The sequence below is a fragment of the Oryx dammah genome, unplaced genomic scaffold (assembly GCF_014754425.2).
Source record: "Oryx dammah isolate SB20612 unplaced genomic scaffold, SCBI_Odam_1.1 HiC_scaffold_19, whole genome shotgun sequence".
NCBI lineage: Eukaryota > Metazoa > Chordata > Mammalia > Artiodactyla > Bovidae > Oryx > Oryx dammah.
This window is the reverse complement of record NW_024070203.1, coordinates 54,677,185-54,683,482: the sequence shown is the minus strand read 5'-3', so window position 1 is coordinate 54,683,482 and position 6,298 is coordinate 54,677,185.

Sequence of the window (6,298 nt, the reverse complement as noted above, 5' to 3'; positions counted from 1 at the left end):
ATAAAATATTATGAACTAAATAAACTATAGATCAAAGAAGAAACAGCCGTGTATTTTATAAAATATTATGGACTGAATAAAAGAAAACACAATGTATCAACATTTGTCATGCTGCTAAAACAGTGCTTAAAGGAAAATGTGTGGCCTTAAATGCATATATTAGAAAGTAAGAACTATTAAATATTAATTAACAAAGTCTGAGCCATTACAGAAAGAACAGCAAAATAAATGCATAAGTTACAACACACTGTAAAATGGCATATATACAGAAAATTGACATGTCATGTGGGAAAAAACAAACAGCTTGTAGAATGGGTTTTAGAGTTTTGTCCTGTTTATATAACATTATATATGTATTGAAATATGAATAAAAGTACACATACCAAACTCTAAAATAATGATCACCTATGCTGATGGCATTTTGGGTAATTTTTCATTTTTTCTTATTTCATTGCTTCTTATTTGAAGAATATAATTCATAAAAGTAATTCTTAGAAACTCCAATTAAATGAATAATAGTTATTTTTTATTCTACAAAATAACATAAGATAATGAAAGAATTGGAGAAGGAAATGACAACCCACTCCAGTATTCTTCCCTGGAAAATCCCACTGCCGGAGGAGCCTGGTAGGCTACATTCCATGGTGTCACAAAGAGTCGGACAGGACTGAGAGACTTCACTTCACTAATGAAAGAATAATCTTTGACTAATCTCTGAAATGTGTGGAGTTAGCCATCAGGCAGTTGGTTTGGTCAGAGTAAGGAAAGATCAAAAAAACCTTGAAAGTGGTGATGGTCAAGACAGCCTTCCATGAAAAAGTCAGGACATAAGCCAGGCCCTGAAAAATTGGTACCATTTAGACAGATGGAAAGTAGTGGTTCTGGTATGCCAATGTGGGCATACTCTGTCTAAAGACCCATATTTCACTATAGATGAGGTTTTTCCTTTCTGTTTCTCTTTCTGTGTGTCCACAACTGTGTGCAGACACACACATTTGGGGGTTGTCAGTGGGAGAGAAAGCAAGGGTGATTGTTTCTGTGCTTGCATGCTAAGTTGCTTCAGTTGTGTCTGACTCTTTGTGACTCTTTGTGACCCCATGGACAGTAGCCAGCCAGCCTCCTCTGTCTGCGGGATTCTCCAGGCAAGAATACCGGAGTGGGCTGTGGTGCCTCCTCCAGGGATCTTCCCCACCCAGGGATTGAACTTGCATCGCTTATGGTCTCCTGCATTGGCAAGCAGGTTCTTTACCACTAGCGCCACCTGGGAAGCCCATAATTGATTCTAATGTCACTTAATGGCATCAGCCATGTTTAAGACAGAATCCTGTCTTAGACTTTCAGACTCTTTCCTCTCTTTTCATGCTTGTATCTAATCAATTTGCATCTTGATTTGTATTTTAGATTTCAAATACTTCTCTTCTGTAATATTGTCCTTACTCTTCTTTAAGCCCCTAATTATTTCTTGAATATACTCTGCTATTTCCTACCTCTCTGCCTGTGCTTTTGATGTTTATTCTAGCTGGAATGCCTTCCTCACATTTTTTTTTCCTCCTGGGTATGTCCATTTTTAAGACAAGTGAGGCATCATCCTCTCAGATATCTTCCTTGAGGGATAAATATTTCTCTCTAGTCTTCTATGTTGTTTTTATTTACCTTTGTCCTAGTAGTTACCATTTTATATTAAAATAATATCTTTAGATACTTATATTTTCTACTAGACTATAAACTTTTCTAGGGTAAAGGTTGTGTCTCATTCTATTGTGTAACCATAGAGATGACAGAGGCACAGAGTAGGTGTTCAACAAATGTCTGGTAATTTGGGTCATTGTAAAGTGATGAGCGAAATCAGTCCTGAATATTCATTGGAAGGACTGATGCTGAAGCTGAAACTCCAATACTTTGGCCACCTGATGTGAAGAGCTCACTCATTAGAAAAGACCCTGATGCTGGGAATGATTGAGAGCAGGAGGAGAAGGGGACGACAGAGGATGAGATGGTTGCAAATGGACATGGGTTTGGGTGGACTCCGGGAGTTGGTGATGGACAGGGAGGCCTGGCATGCTGTTGTTCATGGGGTCGCAAAGAGTGGGCCACGACTGAGTGACTGAACTGAACTGAACTGAAAGTGATGAGAAGTTTGGATCTCAGTTTGTAATTCCTATGCAGTCCTAGGATTCAGATATACAATGATCTAGGTGAAAAATTTTTTCATATTGCCTTCTGGAATTTTAAATACTTTCTTTGTTAAATTGTTTTAATGATATATTATCTTACTTAAACCATAATTTAACTCTAAAGAAGTGTGTTATTGAATTCTTCAGTACATGATCAAGAACTATTAGTCATCAACTTTGCTAAGTTATGGTGTCTGTGATTGCTTCCCATTAATACAATCTTAAATTTTTATTTTGGAGATTACATTATAGAGACCTGTCTGTATTTGTACTGGGCTTAGGGTGATGTTGAGTGTGTCAAAACAATGTATAATTTAGCTTATGAATTCATTAGTTTTGCTTTTATCATTGCCTGTGATGGGGTGCGAAAACCAAAGTACTTCTGTTATGGAAAGACTCATTCAGTGGAAACATAGAGCCCCTGGAAACAATGAACACTTTACATTGGTCAGTGAAAAGCACAGATAAAATAACATTTTTTGAAGAGGGTCCAATTTAAAGTCTAGAATTTTACCAAGGCTAAAGTTTTATCTACTCTACAGTCTTTTTAGATCTATCCTACAAATTTGCTTTTTATAATGTCTAGTAAAAAAAACAAATAACATAATGGGTAACTTTGGTGAATCCATTTTTCTTGGAAATGTTGGAGCTTATTTATAATTTGGAGCAGAATGAGATCAGAATTAGTCTCTTTAAATGATATCATATACTTCAGAATTGCTTTTACATTTATTCTAATAATCTAAAGTGGGTAATGAAGGGATATATTTTCTTTCAACATGTGACTGGGTAAAACTACCAGGTGGCTCAGTGGTAAAGAATCTTCCCGCCAAGCGGGAGACGTGGGTTTGATCCCTTGCCTGGGAAAATCCCCTGGGAGAAGGAAATGGTAACCCACTCCAGTATTCTTGCCTGGGAAATCTCATGGACAGAGGAGTATGGTGGGCTACAGTCCATGGGGTCACAAAAAATTCAGACAAATGACTAAAACAAATAACAACAACAATAAGAACAGATGTCTTATTAGTGATCAGAGTTTTGGATTTTCATATATTATGCATATGTAGATATTTTGTGGGCTTTTTTTTGAAATCACAAAGTTGACTTTTTCAAAATGGTTAAAGTTTGGTTAAAAAAAGTTCAGGTGGGAAAAAATTGTCATCTACTCTGCCTATAGAGGGAGTGCTTGTAATGCTTGAAAAAACATCTGGTTTTGTGGATTTGTTGAAGAATGATGTCCACTCTTCATTCTCCTCTAGCATACATGGCATCAGAAATTTTGAGAAGAATCCCAAAGAAGTCTCTGAATGTCCTCTACTTTAGAAGAGCCAGAATCTTGAAATAACATATCTTCAATTAGTGTTTTAGAAAATAGGGGCTTCCCCAAAGGTTCAGCAGGTAAAGAATCCACCTGCAGTGCAGGAGACACAGGAGACATGGGTTCAATCCCTGGGTCAGGAAGAATCCCTGGAGGGGCATGGCAGCCCACTCCAGTATTCTTTCCTGGAGAATCCATAGACAGAGGAGCCTGGCAGGCTACAATCCAAAGGGCTGCAAAAAATTGGACATGTCTGAGCGACTAAGCACAAGTTGCAGAATAGAAATACGCCTTTAAAAATAACCATGTAATATGAAAATTCATGTATAAGACATAATATGCAATAAGTATTTTTTAGTGTTTATTCTTTAAAATACATTTGTAAATAGCAAATAATATACATTTATCTGCATAATAAAATATATGCATGTCTTGAAATATATATATTATATGCATTTAAAATATGTATATCTTTATAAATATATGCATAAATGAATATACGTATCATATAAATATATACTGTCATCTAAGAAGAGTAATTTGATTGTGACCAGCCACATTTGAGAATGCCTTGCTTCCTAAATCCTTGCCAACTTTGGGTATTATTACTGGAAAATGTTTTCTGCTTTGATATGTGAGAAAAGCATATTATTATTATTACCATTAGTATTTCAGTTTTTAATTCCTTAATCAAATTTCTTTTTAATATCTTGATTTTTCTTTTGAAGGTGATTTCCCACATACGTTGCCTATTTTAATATGGAAGAGTTTATCTTTTGCTTAATGTGTTTATACTCTTTATGTACGGTATGGATATTAAGCCTTTCTCAGTCACATATGTTGTGAATTGTTTTTTGTTAGTCTCTTGTTTGTTTTTCAGCTTTAAGATAATTTTTTTGAAATATGGTCATTCAATAAGCCAGTGAAAAAGTCCTAGTTACACTTTGAAGTGGACTGGACCCTTAGAGAACTTTTAGAGAATCTGGTTCTTGGAAGCATATCAGTATTTTCAGCTGCCTATATCCCAAACTCCATAATTTATAATCATTCTTTCTTGTGTCTATGAACAATAGTCTGAGGGTTCTATTGTCCATTTACAGATAGTGAAATAAAAGCAAAGAGTCTCAGCTTTTTAGGAGTATAGTTTATCCTAGGCATGGAGTGTTTTTGCTGAAACCCTTAACATTAGAACATAGTTTAGTGAGCTGTATTCACCAAATTTAGCTGGTAATAAATGACAGATATCATCCAGTTGCCTAGAGAGCAGCTTGATATTTTTTGGAAAAGATACCAAGATATGAAATACCCTGTAGTATATTGGTGAATGGCTCATCTGAAGATAATCCGTATCTAGAAAGTTCTTATTTTTGAATCCTACTCGTGTCCACTGCATGGCACAGATTCTTAAGTATGGCACAAATACTGAAGGAATGGGAAAGGGAGATTTTCCAGGCCAGAAAAACAAAGGGAAGACTGGATTCAACTTACCAGTTTGCTTGTGAAAAGAGAGTAGGGGCTTTTCAGTGGAATGTGAATTCTTCCTGGTGAGTGGGCCATCAAAGGTTTGATGATGTATATATGTAGGAAGAAAGTGGAATGAGTGCAAAACTTGCATGCTTTCATTTTTCTTTGAAGAAGTAACATTCTCTTTTTAAAAAATAATTATTTATTTTTAATTGAAGGATTATTACTTTACAGTATTGTGTTGGTTTCTACCAAGCATCAACAGACATAGGCTTGCCTATGTTTCCTCCCACTTGAACATCCCTCCCACCTCCCTCCCCATCAAACCCCTCTAGGTTGTTACTAAGCCCGGTTTAAGTTTCCTGAGTCATACAGCAAATTTCCATTGGCTATCTACTTTATATATAGTAATGTAAGTTTCCATGTTACCCTCTCCATACATTGCACCCTCTCTTTCCTCCCCCGCAGCTGTGTCCATAAGTCTGTTCTTTATGTCTATGTCTCCATTCAGTTCAGTTCAGTTCATTTCAGTTCAGTCGCTCAGTTGTGTCCGACTCTTTGCGACCCCATGAATCGCACAGCATGCCAGGCCTCCCTGTCCATCACCAGCTCCCGGAGTTCACTCAGACTCACGTCCATCGAGTCGGTGATGCCATCCAACCATCTCATCCTCTGTCGTCCCCTTCTCCTCCTGCCCCCAATCCCTCCCAGCATCAGAGTCTTTTCCAATGAGTCAACTCTTCACATGAGGTGGCCAAAGTACTGGAGTTTCAGCTTCAGCATCATTCCCTCCAAAGAAATCCCAGGGCTGATCTCCTTCAGAATGGACTGGTTGGATCTCTTTGCAGTCCAAGGGACTCTCAAGAGGCTTTTCCAACACCATAGTTCAAAAGCATCAATTCTTCAGCACTCAGCTTTCTTCACAGTCCAACTCTCACATCCATACATGACCACTGGAAAAACCATAGCCTTGACTAGATGGACCTTTGCTGGCAAAGTAACGTCTCTGCTTTTGAATATGCTATCTAGGTTGGTCATAACTTTCCTTCCAAGGAGTAAGCGTCTTTTAATTTCATGGCTGCAGTCACCATCTGCAGTGACTTTGGAGCCCAAGAAAATAAAGTCTGCCACTGTTTCCCCATCTATTTCCCACGAAGTGATGGAACCAGATGCCATGATCTTCGTTTTCTGAATGTTGAGCTTTAAGCCAACTTTTTCACTCTTCTCTTTCACTGATCTCCAAGTAGGTTCATCAGTACTATCTTTCTAAATTCCAAGAAAGTAACATTCTCTTTGAAGTGTCTCTTTTAAAGAACGCTCCTGCTGCTGCCAGTATTTAAGA